At 39.3% G+C, this 14177-nt stretch overlaps 1 long non-coding RNA gene across 1 annotated transcript; it reads right to left on the reverse strand.

The window, feature by feature from the left end:
* Nucleotides 1-1827: 1827 nt before the first annotated feature.
* On the reverse strand, nucleotides 1828-4967 carry LOC141325363 (uncharacterized). The gene is made up of 2 exons (XR_012353765.1): nucleotides 4816-4967; nucleotides 1828-2129 (listed from the first exon to the last, which is right to left on the reverse strand). It is a non-coding gene; the product is annotated as an uncharacterized lncRNA (long non-coding RNA).
* Nucleotides 4968-14177: the final 9210 nt, after the last annotated feature.

A 14177-nucleotide genomic window follows, 5' to 3' on the forward strand; every position in this document is an offset into this window, starting at 1 on the left:
TTAGATGCCTTTTTTTCTGCAGACATAAATCAAATTGATCACATATTCATAATCAATTTTGCATAAAATATTGTACTTTAAAACTCTTAAAAACATTTCTTTAACTTTGTATTTAAAGAATACTATTAAAAATGCATCAGTTAATCACAAAACTATACAATGCAACACAGTTCATCACAATTTTAAGCAGTAGCATGTTTAAACACTGAGAAATGTTTCTTCATAATAATTACTACATTAACTTATATAATTTGTGATTTATAATTTATATAGGTATAAATTATGTTCACATTGTAATGATATTTTACAATATCACTATTTAACAGTATTTATCATCAAATGAATGCAGATATGGTCGCCAGTGTATGAATAACAACAAACAAAATACTAATTCAGCTTGCAGTTCCTTTGCGTTCAGTGCACATGAGAACATCAGAATTACCCAGCAAACATGCCCGTTCGGGGCCCGCGTGGGCCCACTGTGGGCAAAAAATCTAGCCCATGTGGGCAGCCCGCTGTGGGCCCCGATACCGGCGTGAAATGCGGGGCACGTGTGGGCCCCACACTATGGGGCCCATGTGGGGCCAGAGTGGGACAGCCCAAAAGTGTGGGTTAAGTGTGGGCTGGCCCACACAAAGCAGATTGGGCCCCCAATGGGGCCGATTGTGGGCCCATAAAGAGTGGGCATGCTGTGGGCACTGTGGGGGTAGTGTGAGAATGCTGTGGGCTGGGTGTGGGCACTGTGGGGATAGTGTGGGCATGCTGTGGGCACTGTGGGGATAGTGTGAGAATGCTGTGGGCTGGGTGTGGGCACTGTGGGGATAGTGTGGGCATGCTGTGGGCACTGTGGGGATAGTGTGAGAATGCTGTGGGCTGGGTGTGGGCACTGTGGGGATAGTGTGGGCATGCTGTGGGCACTGTGGGGATAGTGTGAGAATGCTGTGGGCTGGGTGTGGGCACTGTGGGGATAGTGTGAGAATGCTGTGGGCTGGGTGTGGGCACTGTGGGGATAGTGTGGGCATGCTGTGGGCTGGGTCTGGGCACTGTGGGGATAGTGTTGGCATGCTGTGGGCTGGGTGTGGGCACTGTGGGGATAGTGTGAGAATGCTGTAGGCTGGGTGTGGGCACTGTGGGGATAGTGTGGGCATGCTGTGGGCTGGGTGTGGGCACTGTGGGGATAGTGTGAGAATGCTGTGGGCTGGGTGTGGGCACTGTGGGGATAGTGTGAGAATGCTGTGGGCTGGGTGTGGGCACTGTGGGGATAGTGTGGGCATGCTGTGGGCTGGGTGTGGGTACTGTGGGGATAGTGTGGGCATGCTGTGCGCTGGGTGTGGGTACTGTGGGGATAGTGTGGGCATGCTGTGGGCATGCTGTGGGCTGGGTCTGGGCACTGTGGGGATAGTGTGAGAATGCTGTGGGCTGGGTGTGGGCACTGTGGGGATAGTGTGGGCATGCTGTGCGCTGGGTGTGGGCACTGTGGGGATAGTGTGGGCATGCTGTGGGCTGGGTCTGGGCACTGTGGGGATAGTGTGAGAATGCTGTGGGCTGGGTGTGGGCACAGTAGGGCAAGTGTGGGCACAGTAGGCATGTTGTGAGGCACAGTATGTAGGCCAACAGTATGCCCCGTGTGTGATTTGTTAACAAAAGTTAAAAGTTAGTTTGGTCCTACAGAGTAATGCAAATCTATTGGCTCCAGTTGCTCACAGAATACCCAACTTTCCCAAAAACCTGTTCAGGGCCATATCTGCAGAATACCATCAAATAACTATTAATGCATATGCAGTGCAATTGCACTTCTTTAAAGTAGCAGTAATAAATTGAAGGTCATGTTTTTCAAATTATTTATTTACAGCAATTAATAATAGTAGTAATAGTAATAATAATACAGAAATTTTACTTAAAACACCAATACAAAGCAATTCAAAACAGTAATTGCCACCAAGAACTACAGAACTAATTAGAAAATGTAAATTAAAAATGATTTCCTTCAAGGGCACCAGTGCGTTTTTCCACTGCAATTCTGGCCCGTCCTTGCCGTCCCCCATCTCGGTCTCTGGCATTACGAAGGCACGTTTTGATGCAGGTTTCGACCTCACTTGCAGTGGCTCGGCTGCACTTTGTCACAGCGTCTAAGTAAGACAGAAAACAACTGTATTCTGAATTTTAAAACCAAAAAAGTTTCTTCAAGTACAGTATAGACCAGTGGTTCTCATAGCGTGGTACAAGTACCACTAGTGGTACTCAGAGTCACTCTAGTGGTATGCAGAGGAATCACTAAATTGAATATAAATTAATGTTAAAACTAGGGCCGGGACTCGATTAAAAAATTTAGTAAGGAATAATTGACGACGGGCAGTAGAATTCTTAGAAAATAATGCACACCCGAGGTGGTAATGCGGTCACGACGCGAAGCGGAGTGGCCGTTACACCTCGGGTGTGCATTATTTTCGTAGAATTCTACGGCCCGAAGTCAATTATTCCGCTTATACTACTGTTACCACACCTCAAGACATCGATCAAATGATATATTTCAAGACATTCGTCCGGTTTTTATCCTTAAAACGCTATTGTGAGTAGGATTAATTTCTTACGCAGCTCATTCAACAGCTTCGTTGCTAGTTCCAAAACGTCATTTTAGAAATAGTAACGACGCTTGGGCTGTTAATAGCAAAATAATGCCGTTAATAAAGAAGTTTAGACAGACCGAAAGACAAGCAGACAGACGGAAAGAGTGAGGGAGAGAAACTAAGTGTATGACTTTACCTCTCTCATGTCTGTGTCTCTTAAGGGTGACTGGCAGCATCGTTTCTACTAACAGTTAAACTTTAAGTTCATTTTCTTTAAGACCACGCCGTTGTTACCTCGCGTGTGAGAGCTGTCATGTCGTTTTTAAGTTGTTAATCGTCAGAGCAGCGCTAACAACATTAGCGCAAATGCTAACGCGAGTGCAAACTGTACTGTTATGTGTGTGCGTCTGTGAGGTGAGTGAGAAGAGGGCAAGAGAAATAGAGTTTGTGCTTTCCGTACACAATAAAACGTAATATATTGTGGAAAAAAACATGGAAATAATCTGTCGTGTTTATCCTGACGTTTACTGTATTTAGTTTGGCCAGTGTCATTGTGGGTTTTAGTTATTTTGCTGTTTTGGGCTGTAAGGACCTTTGAAATAACTGAAATCGTATGGCGAAGTGATAAAGACATGCACTGCGGTCTAAAGCTGCCAGGAACTACGTTCGCCGTGCGTTTCCCTGAACATAATGCACACCTCTAGAACGTTCGTCAGCCAATCAGATTCAAGCATTCAACGGCCCTGTAGTATAAATCTAATTAATTAGAGGCTTTGTAATTAATTAATCGAAATTAATCGCCTTTTAATCGCATATAAATATTTGACCTGAGAACAGTGAGAAGTAAGTTTTTTTATATGGATTTTTATTATACCATTGAATAATGACTGAATACATAAGCTTAAGCAACAAAATATTGTTTATTTTTGATCAACCAAGTCCAACAGACCAGTGCAATATTGCCATTAAGTGTAGCAATAGGCTCGATGTGCTGCGGTGATATGTGAATTCCTTGTTGCATAGCTTGCACACAACCATGCTCTTATCGATGCTTCCATCCATTCGTTTTTATAACAAAATTTCCCATCCACTGGTCCAAACAAATTCTAATCGAATCCTCGTTCACGGCGCAGTGTGTTGTGGGCAATATTAGCCGTTAAAGTGTGCATTGATCGTTAAGTAGTAGACCATCCGCGAATCTTTGGAATACTTTTTGTAAACATACTACGATTTGGGACATACAATACTATTTAGGAATGACGCAGCTTGTTTGAACGCTAGCTGGTGCTCCAGTATAATCGGTCCGCCGAATCTCATCCAGTGAGAAACGTTTCGCGGTGCAAAACTAAGTGAGATTAAAATGCGTTAAAAAAAAATTAACGCATTATTTTTGTGTAATTAATTAATCTAAAGTAACGCGTTAAAGTCCCGGCCCTAGTTAAAACACAATACATTTGAACTTAATCTATATTTGAGTAGTTTGATAACCACTGGTTTCAGCCTAAAAAAAGTTCCCCAGCAAATAGATTTTTTATTTGTTTGATTTGAGGTACTAATGAATTAAACTTGCATTTTTAATTTGGAGAACCTTATATTAGATTAAGTTTAAGGATTGCTTTAGGTGCTCAGAGTCAGATTAATCTCATATTGTGACAAAGGCAAAATAATTTTTGACCCCACCCTACTTCCTGCTGTTGATCAGATATCTATGACCAAAACTGCTGCTTTTTGGGAAATGGGAAAAAACACTTTTTTTCCCTCATTAAACACTGTGTTTTCAAAATGTATGCTGTGGCCTTTATTTATGATAATTTGCCTACATGTGCCATTGTAGTATTAACATTTTACCAAATGTTTTCATCAACTTACGACATGTGAAGTTTATTGTAGCTGAATGAGGATGGTCTTTTTTCTTTATAAAGTGATGTTTTAAATGTTATACATAATAAACTTCCATGCACAGGCATTTTTAGACTGGCTATGACTTGATAACACAGGCTTGAGTAAGTGTATCATCCGGTGGACCTTTGCTGACAAATAAACAGGGATATCTGAGTAGGTATTGGGTAGAAATAGGAAAGTAGAATATGGTAATGCAGAATATGTGCTTTATGGGTTCTAATAAACAGCCCACATGTTAATAATAGGCTTGCTAATAAGGTCCACTAAAGTGTTACCAAATTTCCACATTTTCTTTTTTCATTACCGTTAGAAGGGCTTATTTCATAAAAAACATTACATATTGTACCTATGACTGCTCTGCAGACCAGCATATCTCCAAAGGCTAACTTCTGGCTCGAGCCCTTCCAGCATAGTTGCAGTGCCAGTGGGGTGGTCAGTATATGGACCAGAATCCTTCTTGTGATGGAGGATTGGTTAGGCCCTCCAATTGTTGCCAGATACTTCACCTAAAATAAGATACACATACAATTCCTTTCTCAAAAGCAACCTACAAAAGAGTTTTTTTTATTAAATATTTATTTGAATTAAATGGAAAATATAATTCTAAATAGTTTACTTAAGACGAGAGCATGCACTATATAGGGCTGGGCGATTTTGCCTAAAATCAAAATCTCGATTAATTGAACATTTTAGCGCTAGAGCCTACATGTGTATATATATATATATATATATTTTTTTTTACATTTTTTATTTATTATTATTATTATTATATTTTAATATTGTATTTTACCTTTATTTATATAGTACTTTATACAATCCAAGACTCAATCAAAGCAGCTTTTTCTCAATGCAAAATAAATAAATAAATAATAATCTGCCGTAAAACATTTAGTAAGTTTCTGGCTTTTTTTTAATACACCATGCTTGCCTTGCACCCAAACTAAATAATTGAAACATTTATATCTTCTGTTGCCTAGGCGTACATATTTTGAATTCTTGTTGAACTCACTAGACATGCGTATTATATGTGCATTTTAAGCTTGTTCTGTGCATTTTATAAAACTTTTGTGTGAAATCATTTATTTTGGCCATTAAAAGTGTACTGTCCCTTTATTAAAGCGTGAGCAGCGCAGCAAAAATAGCGCTGCTCACACTACGCTCCTGCTTGACGCTCACGCGCTGCTTCTGCTGCCGGTGTGAATGCACTCGTTTGTTAACATGGGCGGCGAAAAAAATACGCACCGCTCACGCTTGCGGTGTGAAACGGGCCTAAAGGTAAAAAATTATATAAAAACTATTCAGTTTCTCACAAAAAGAGATCGTTTCGTGTCTTAGGACATCAATGTATCGTCACAAGCCACAGGGTGTAATTTAGATTTGTCTATGCATGTTTTTTTCTTTTCCTTCAAAGGTTTGGTGCCCATCTACTGCCATCAAATCACTAACAGACTGCAGCGGTTTGAGTTAAAAATCCTTGTATGTGTTTTACTGAAGAAACAAAGTAACCTACATCTTGGATGCCCTGGGGCTAAGCAGATAAACATCAAATTTAAATTTTTAGGTGAACTATCCCTTTAAAGTTTCTGAAATTAGTCTTTTATGTTCACCAAGAAAACTGCACTTATTTGATCATAAAAATAATCTTTCTGATTACAATTTTTTTAATGTAAATATATATTGTAAAAATGTCATTTTTTCCTATTTTTGCAAAGCTGAATTGTCAGCATCATTTCTGAAGGATCGTGTGACACTGAAGATTTGCAAAATGGTGCTGAAAAAACACTTTTTAAAACATACTAAATTAGAACACAGTTAATTAAATATATTTTACAATATTACTGTTTAACTGTATTTTAATTTAAAAAAAATGCAGCAGTGGTGAGGATAAAAGACTTCTTTTAAATACATGACATATCTGACCCTTAAACTTTTGAATGGCTGTTTTATGTGTAAGGTATTACTTACTAGTCATATGGCTCATCATTTCTAGAGATGTTCTTTGGCTGGAGATACACTCCAACTCTGGTGCACTGCCATTAGCATGAAAGAATCTAAGAAGGAACATAAAACAATGTCACAGGGCCAACTATACAATGCTAAGTTTATTAGAAATAAGCTATAGCAGAGGTGCAATGCAGAAAATAAAAACAATAATTTATAGAATATACAAAAAAACAAAAAAGGATTTAATAACAGAATTCACATTTTTAGGTTTACTTATTTAGTAATGCTCATACAGTGCTACTTATGTGTGGATATTAAATCCCTTTTAAAATAACTATATACATAAAAGTGTGTGTGTGTGTGTGTGTGTATATATATATATATATATATTATTTATCAAAATGAATTAGATGTATGGTGATATAGGCAAAATATTATTAAAGATGCATGAAAGGTTATTTAATAGCACCTGTGTTTTCTGCATTCCCTTCCAAAAATTTTCAAATCAGCAACTTCTCGTGTCATGGGTTTTCTGAAATCACAAAACAATGGTATCAATAAATGTTCACCATGAAACAACAAAACGTGTTTGAAGTAACGTTACTTTCAACCCATTTTCACGCTTCATGTAAGTGATGTATCCTTTTAACAGTACAGTGAATGACTTTTATGTTAAATAAATTGGCTTACTTCCTTTTAAACATTGATAAATTGCCAGCAATTACCTTTATAAAAAAAAATCAAAACCCAAACCGCTCATATACATTTAAGATTAAATGCCCCAAACTTTCATAAACAAGAGTTTCAAGTCTAAAGTTAGCATTACGGTTGAGATGCTAACGGGCTTTTTCAATCGACACTAAACCATTTCTTTAAAGTAAATATTCAACGGAAGCGTGTCATTTGCATCAAATAAAGTGTCAAGAACACTTTAATGTACTATTTGTGTAATTTTAGAGACCAAACTTACCTGAAATTAGTGAAAACAACGGAGAGAGACGGTTTCTCCTGCTTGACTGTTGCGTTTCCTCTCCGTTTCCATGGTAACTCCCTCCAGTCCGTTCCGGTTCAAATGTTACGTGATTGTTTAGAGCGCGCGCTCATTACAGCACGTAAAATCACCCAGATTTCACGTTAATATAATATAATATAATATAATATAATATAATATAATATAATATAATATAATATAATATAATATAATATAATATAATATAATATAGCTTTAGAAATGGTAAATGTGGTGCAGAAATAACATTTAAAATATCGTGGATTAAAATGGGATATGTTTTTTCGTACACATATTTACACGTATAATGAACAATTTTTAAGTTCATGTTTTTTGTATTTTTTTTAAATATGTTTTCAAAATATATTTCAATTTATTTAACAGTGCTTTAGATATATGTGAATATATTACATGTATGTGTAATTAATGGGAATTTATTAATAAGCTAAGGGCTTTGGTTTATCTAATGATGTTTTAACTACTGTGATGTATAATGTTTTTATTTATGCATTATAGTCATTTGTAATGTAGTGATTTTTAAAAAATGTTCAGAAATTGCTGTACTAATGCACAGCACAAGCATTTTCAACGAGATATAACCCACTAGAGGGCACTTATTGCTAGATTTCTGCCTTAAATCCAAATAAACAGTATGTTTTCATATTGTTTGCGAATGTAGATGCTTAATAACAAATCATTTAAGTGCAGGTTTTGCAGTGACACAGAACTTAAAATGATTTCTGCAATAGGCTATTTCTGACAAGTGGATGACTGAAGCACATGTCAAGGCTTAATGTCAAGATTCAATATGTATATATATATATATATATATATATATATATATATATCACCATGTTATGTTGTATTCTAATAAACAACAAAGTTTTAGATAGCTCTCAATTCCATTTTCAATACCACAGCAAAACTACTAGCTTAATGTTATTACACATTATTAAAAACCAGTTTAAAAGTATACAGTGCAGAATTTTACAAATACACCAACTGTCCTGATCATGGCAGTCCTCTATTATTATTTTTTATTATTAACTAGGGCACTTTCCCTTTCCTTTATTTCCCTGCTTTTAACTCCACTGTGGGCTTGCCCACACAAAACGAACATAGGGCCCCCATAGGGCAAAACTCCTATGGGCCCTGCATGGGTTAACCCACATGGGGCAGGTGTGGGTTTTCTGTGGGCAAGCCCATTGCGGGCTTTCCCTCACAAACCCCGATTGGGCCCCTAAAGGGCAAAACTGCTGTGGGCCCCACATGGGCTAACCCACATGGGGCCGGTGTGGGTTTTCTGTGGGCAAGCCCATTGCGGGCTTTCCCTCACAAACCCCGATTGGGCCCCTAAAGGGCAAAACTGCTGTGGGCCCCACATGGGCTAACCCACATGGGGCCGGTGTGGGTTTTCTGTGGGCAAGCCCATTGCGGGCTTTCCCTCACAAACCCCGATTGGGCCCCTAAAGGGCAAAACTGCTGTGGGCCCCACATGGGCTAACCCACATGGGGCTGGTGTGGGTTTTAGTGTGGGCTTGCTCTGCCCGCACTGTCCCACAGAAAACCCGCAGTGGGCCCGCACGGGCATGTTTGCTGGGTATGCTTTAAAGTTTAAACTTTTGACAGCCTCTCTCCTCCCTAAAGCATTCCTTATTCAAATAAATAAATTGTTAGCACAAATCGTCAAACTTACCCTTCAAACTGCTAACTTAAAGCCATGAAATATTACCATTATACAGTATATTTATTATATTACTATTATAAATTCAAGTACATAAATAAGTAGCTGGCATTGCATCTACTGTCTCTCAACAATATTTTCTATGGCCAAAAATCAAGAGATTTCGCGCTCATTTATGATCGGAGCGCCAGCTGCCCAGACTCGCGACCGGGATGAAACAGATAACGATAAGCCCCATTAATATCGACATCACACAGCCTGAGAATCTGACACGGTTCGCCTGCAGCAGCCTGTCAGACGCGGCGGTCAGCGTGTAACATTAAAGCCTCGTTAATATCTTTATCACACGGACTTCGTGTGAGAGAATCTGACCCGATTCGCCAGCAGCAGCCTGTCAGACACGGCGGTCAGCGTGTAAGCACCATTAATAACGACATCACACGGACAGCGTGTATATTCAGAGCTCTGTCTATTCTTACCTCGTGGATCAATGAAACACCACTAAGTTATATAACGTTAGATGTTAATGGAAAAGCAGAAATTACTTAACGAGTTAATAACGCCCAACACGCAACATTAATCAGGCCTCACTGAACTTCTAATGCCTCACAGCCACATCAAACAAAAGTATTTCTTAAATAGAGGGTTAATATTATGAATCAATTCTGTCCTAATAGTACATTCAAGGCGGAAAAATGTATATAACGTTAACAGTTAACTTACACCGTCGAGCTCCAGCGGCCTTTTGACTAATCTATGCTAAAATAAGTTACCTTAAAAACAGCATTCTTGCTAAAGCAATATTGCGCTATGAATCAGCAATGTGCACACAAACTTAAAACAACAATTTTCTACACTAAGTTACTCGGGCAACATATTTTATTAATTAAAATTCGTTTAAAAGCAGCAGTTAGAAAAATAACCACTGTTACTCACCTCAGGAGAATTCTGGAACATCTGCCGTTCGTCCAGCTCTATCAGTGTATTTCTCATCCAATCACCACCGCGAACTTCAGCTGGCAGCCAATAGTCATGCAGCCTTACTCTTTTATCCATATATGAAAGAGAGAGTCCATGGAGACAGTAGTTTTTTTTTTAATCTTTGTATAAGCCCATTTTGTTTTAATTATTAAAGTATATCAATTAAAGGGTCCACATACTAAAAAGGTAAACACAGTTAAATTAAAAAAAAATTCTATCCTTGTTGTTAAGATCAGCATGAGTCATTTAATAATGAGTACTTTAAATGAATACTTAAAATTTTTCATAGTCATTAAAATATAAAACCAATATGTTATTAATATAGAGATTAACTTAATTGTTTTTTATATTTTTAAGTAAGAAGAATCATTGGAACCAGAAATATTAAAATTCTTTAAATATAAAATATATAAATATGAAATTCCCATCTAAAATGGAGACAAAACTTTAAAAGAACTTTAAAATGTTTAAATTAACATGGTATACCATGATATGCATATGTAATGCATTGATACACAGACAAAATAAAATACATACTGTACACATTACAAAAAAATGTCAATATTGTAGAATTTTTGTAGATTTCTTTAACATTTTATATTCTAATAACATGTCACAGGTTTTTTTTTTAAATAAATAATTTCCCTCATCTAATAAATGAACCCCATCATGTCCTCACCATAATCAATAAACAGTTTTTATTCAGATATTTGTCCATAACACTGATGAACTTTCTTGCCTTGTTGAACTACCATTCCACACACACACTGCTCAGTGTTGCTGGAGAATATTGCTGTATTGCTGCTAAGGTGTTCGGGGTGGTTACTAAGGGTGATTGGTAGCTTGTTGCTATAGTGTTATTAGTGGCTAGGGTGTTATAGGTGGCTGGTAGGGTACTCTTGGTGGTTGCTAGGTGGTTGCGATGTTGTTCTGGTGGTTGTTAAGCAGTTGATATGCAGTTGCTAGTGTAATATATAGGTAGTTGCTAAGGTGTTCTGGGTTGTTGCTATGTTGTACTGTAGCTTGTGAAATCTAGGTGGTTGTTACACATTTGCTAGGGTGATGTTGATGCTAAAAGACAAAAGACATTACCCAAATGTGTCTACAATGTTTTGTAGTGGAGATATGTCTTTTGATTTTGATATACAATTGCTAGAGTTTTCTGGGTGGATACTATGCTGATGCTAGGTGGCTGCTAAAGTATCCTGTGTGGTTTCTACAGTGTTGCTTAATGGTTGCTAATGTGTCCTCCTGGGTAGTTGTTAGATGGTTACCAGGGATGCTCATATTGACCGTTTAACCGTTAACCATCAGTAAGAACTTTAACCGATTATTACTATCAGTTAAACAGTAAAAAAAAAAAAAAAAAAAAGATGTTTACTCGCGGGCGCGTGTGGGCACGTGCAGTGCGGCTGTTCAGACATATTTTGCTGAGTAAGCACCTGCTTTACCTTCTCTTAGTTTGTGTAACTCATGTAAGTAGCCTATGCAACACGTTGGCAATGGCGATATTGGGTTATTAGAGAGTGAATCCATGAATAAATGTATTCAAATTCTGAATTAATTATAGTCTTTAAAAGTGCGCGCTCCCCTTACAATCACTGGAAAGCTCTCACTCATACATTACTGTAGTTAATCGCAATCTCACAAAGTTAATAAAAAGTAATAAAATAACCTTTACTCTGTAAATGGATCTCTTATTTACATCATGTCTACACTTTCTTTGTTTTAATGAGAGAGTTCGTGGAGGTATAGAATTCAGCAGAACTGAAACCGGCACTTTGAGTGGTGAGAGCAGTGGCAAAACTCGACTAGGGTGATGTAATTGGTTGCTATGGTGTGGCTATGAAGGTCACTACTTATAGGCCGAGTCAAAAGAGCCCACCCACAAGCCTCTATGACTTTCTGATCCAAAGATATGATCTCACAAACTGTATTGCAATGTTAGTCTATCGGAGATTCTGCCCAAATTTCTCAGCCGCTTTACGATATTCGTACACCCGATCGCTTCAAAAATTCATAGCACACCTCTTCTCAATAAGCCGGTTGATTTGAGACGTCATTCATGGGTCTATGACAAACGGTCTGGGACGAGTTACATGCCGAAGTTCCTTTGGGCCTGCATGAATATTTTGCATGAAAGTCTATTGGATATTTTTGCCCGCTTTTTTGTGTGCTTTCTGAACATCGTACCTCCAATTGCTCCGAAAAGTCATAGCACACTTCTCCTCAATAAGCCGCAACATTTGACACCTCATTCATGGGTCTACGGCAAACGGCACCGGACAAATTATGCACCGATGTTCCTATGGGCCTGTGTGTGAGAAAGTGACAGTTGAGATTCAAATTCACAGACATTCTGCCATTGTAAATCAATGGGATTTTTTAGCCCGCTTTTTCCTCCGCTGTGTGAACATCGTAAGTCAGATCGCTTAGAAAAGTCATAGCACACCTCTCCTAAATGAGCCGGTCAATTTGACACCTCATTGGTGGATCTACGACAAACGGTGTGGGAGGAGTAGCGCGCTAAATTTTGTCAGGGCGAACAGTAATAGTAATACTGATTGTAAATCAATGGGATTTTTTTGCCCGCTTTTTCGTACGCTGTGTGAACATCGTAAGTCCGATCGCTTTGAAAAGTCATAGCACACCTCTCCTCAATAAGTCATTCATGGGTCTATGACAAACAGTGTGGGACGAGTTACACGTCGAAGTACCTTTGGGCCAGAATGAAGATTCTGCCAATGAAAGTCTATGGGATATTTTTGCCCACTTTTTCGTGGGCTGTTTGAACATCGTAGCTCCAATCGCTCCGAAACGTCATAGCACACTTCTCCTCAATAAGCCGCAACATTTGACACCTAATTCATGGGTCTACGGCAAACGGTGCCGGACAAATTACGCACCGAAGCTCCTATGTGTGTGTGTGTGTGTGTGTGTGTGTGTGTGTGTGTGTGTGTGTGTGTGTGTGTGTGTTTGTGTGTGTGTGTGTGAGAAAGTGACAGCTGAGATTCAAATTTGTTGGTTGCTAGGGCCGTTGCTAGGGTACCCAGGGTGGTTGCTAGGGTGTTGCTATGCTGTTGCTAGGGTACTCGGGTTGGTTGCTAGGGTGTTGCTATGCGGTTGCTAGGGTACCCAGGGTGGTTGCTAGGGTGTTGCTATGCGGTTGCTAGGGTGCCCAGGGTGGTTGCTAGGGTGTTGCTATGCGGTTGCTAGGGTACCCAGGGTGGTTGCTAAGGTGTTGCTATGCGGTTGCTAGGGTACCCAGGGTGGTTGTTATGGTGTTGCTATGCGGTTGCTAGGGTAACCAGGGTGGTTGCTAAGGTGTTGCTATGCGGTTGCTATGGTACTCGGGTGGTTACTAAGGCCGTTGCTATGAGGTTGCTAGGGTACTTGGGTGGTTGCTAGGGCCGTTGCTAAGGTACCCGGGGTAGTTGCTAGGGCATTGGTAGGCAGTTGCTATTTGTCAAAGATCATTACTATGGAGTGTTATAGAGCTCTTTGCCTGATTAGCCCTTAGCTAATTGCTATTAGCATGTAGCCATTGAGTGCTAGCATGTGTAGCAGGTTGAGAGTTTGCTAGCATGAGTCAAAAGTATCAACTCCCATGTCTATGCGACATTCTGATACAAAGATATAGGTCTTGCTAATTGGTTGCTAGGGTACTCTGTTTGGTTGCTAGGGAGTGGCCAATAACGACAATGTAAAGTGTAGTTGCCAGTATGAGAGATTTAAACCAACCCCCATGTCTCTGTGACATTCAGGTGTGAAGATATGCCTGTGTGGCTTTGGGTTGCTAGGGTACTCTGTTTGGTTGCTAGGGAGTGGCCAATGACGACACTGTAAAGTGTAGTTGCCATTATGAGTGATATAAACCAACCCCCATGTCTCTGTGACATTCATGTCTGAAGATATGCCTGTGTGGCTTTGGGTTGCTAGGGTACTCTGTTTGGTTGCTAGGGAGTGTCAATGTTGATTGGTGATTGGGCGTTTGCTGCCCCGACTCAAAGGAGTCCGCCCCCATGTCTCTATGACACTCTGATCCAGAGATATGCATCTGGGCCCTTATAATGGAAGTCTATGGGATCAG

The sequence above is a fragment of the Garra rufa genome, chromosome 2 (genome assembly GCF_049309525.1).
Source record: "Garra rufa chromosome 2, GarRuf1.0, whole genome shotgun sequence".
In the NCBI taxonomy this organism is placed as follows: domain Eukaryota; kingdom Metazoa; phylum Chordata; class Actinopteri; order Cypriniformes; family Cyprinidae; genus Garra; species Garra rufa.